Here is a 2,499-nt window from a genome sequence, read left to right on the forward strand (position 1 = left end):
GGGTGAAAAGTGAAAAAGTGAGTATAAAAGGTATTTTGGACATTTAGTATTTTAAGAATTTAAGACTTTTGTTAAATTTGCTTAATAAAATAGTATAGATATAGATAATAGGTTAGGAAGTGTTAGAGTATTGAGTATTAAATATTGAAGAAAACAAAGAAGGCTTTTGGGGTACTACTCTTTGATAAAGTTCCATATATGTATGAGGCGGTGAAGTAGGTTGGAGTTGGACAATCTCCTTTCAGAATAAGTAATTTTAAGAAATAAGCCGAAATGTGGTACCACAAACAATTTGATTTTAGATGTCCCAATAACCTGGAATTCCACCTACTTCATGTGGGAAACATGGCCTTAAGAACATGGGTTTGGGGCTGCCAACATCACTTCATCGGAAGTTTGCCCACTTCGATTTATCGAACCGTAAATCAAAAACCGAATAATCCGGAACTGACTAAACTGAGCTTTACTCGGTTTGGTTATCAGTTAAGTGGAAAAACCGAATTAACCGAAGACCGATTTAACTGATCGAATTACACCGCTACCGCTACTTATATTTACGGAAATTTGTATGAATAGTCAAAGTCATAGGTGGTTTCACTTTTTAACTATTTTACAACTTAAATTTATTTTTTAGCTAACCCTTACGTAGAAGACTTAGACATATACGTAAAATTTGGTTTTCGACAAATAAATAAAAAAGAATCCTTATGTATAAAGTGAAATCCTTACGCATAATCTACTTTCTACGTAATGATTCCACTTTTTGTCTAAAATTATTTCCAACCCAACACTAAAACACTAAAAAAATGCAGGTCGAGAATGTTGGTCTTTATATTTTGAGGTCCATAAAGTATGCTTCTAAAAATACATATTTATATTTTATTCAACTTTTCTAATTATATATAAAGATTAATAGTTTAATACATTAATAAAATAGTATAATAGTAATTACATATATTATTTTATTATTAAAAATGTTTTTAGTGTTAAGTGACAACAATTTTTAGTGTATGGTAGGTGTTGGGGTTTTTTAGTGTTTAGGTAGCGTTTGGTACGCAGACTAGACGGGACAGGACGGGACAGAACGGGACGGGACAAGACTAATTGTCTGTCCTATGTTTGGTACGACTAGGACAGAACAGAACAAAACTGTTAAAATGACCATATTACCCTTAAATGTTGTTCAATGTTATTTTATATCAATGTTATTTTAAATCATTGTTACATTGGGCTACCCATAGTAATCATCCAAATAACGAACAAAAGCTAAAAGTACAAACAAGCTTCAACATGCCGATTTTTTTTTATCAAAAGTTAAATAAGAAATTATTGAGAAGTTAAATCAGAATTAAGCAATTTAAGTCACAAAGTTAAAATCCTTTACAATTTCAAGAAGATTGAATTGGCATTTTGGCAGCGTCATTGACTAACAAGAATAACTGATGATTCAATCAAAAAAACTTCAGGAAAGACAAGAAGAAAAGTCAAAAATAAAAGGGTAACATAGTCATTTTATATTTAGCCCCATATTGTTCCACCTTTTTTGGTGGAACAAAAATTATCAAGTTTTGTCCCATGAAATTTAAAAATAGTCTCATCTTGTCCTATGCATTTTCTGTCCATGACATGCCAAACATGAGACTATTTTTTTTTGTTCCGTCCCGTCACATGTCGTCTGCATACCAAACGCACCCTTAAGGGACACAATTTTTAGTGTTTTTAGTATGATTCCACTTTTTATGCGATAATTTTTTTTTTGCCCTAAAACTAATCATTATACATATGTGTAAGACTTCTGCTTAAAGATTGACTAAAAAGTGAATTTGATTCACATGATTGCTAAAAAATAAAACTCTATTTATTAATTGACTATTTCTGAAAAGTTTCCCTTATATTTATCACCATTTCTCATTACGATGAAACATATTAACTATGTAAGAGGCTGTTTGGCAGTTGCAGAATGATTAAGAGACTCTCATGATATAATACAAACAGAAATGTAATTGTTCGATAATTGTTTACGATGTAATTTAGGTGCTAAATGGTTAAGGGGAATCATGATACAAAATCAATCAGAAGATTTTAGAACCATTAAGAGACAGATCTTTTTTTTGTCAAACAAGATTCACCTCTTAACGATTCAGATATTGTCTCTTAATGAAACTATGAAGAGGTAAATAAACAACCCCTAATTGATGATTAAATATCCTATTCTTATTCTATGAAACATTTTTTAAGAATTTTAATTAAGTTACTTTAAATATTTATCCAAATAAGTCCTGATACAAACCAATTTTAATCGTTTATATAACCAAGTGAATTTTTAATATTATATTATTTGGGTTATGAATAACAATAATCATAATAGAAAACTCAATAATATCATATATATATATATATATATATATATATATATATATATACTAGAAGCGTACTCGCGTAATGCAGCGAGATACATCGTGATTTTAATATTTTATTTTATTATTTATCTCAGTCGAT

Source organism: Cynara cardunculus (assembly GCF_001531365.2).
Source record: "Cynara cardunculus var. scolymus isolate 2C chromosome LG 1, CcrdV1, whole genome shotgun sequence".
Taxonomy (NCBI): Eukaryota; Viridiplantae; Streptophyta; class Magnoliopsida; order Asterales; family Asteraceae; genus Cynara; species Cynara cardunculus.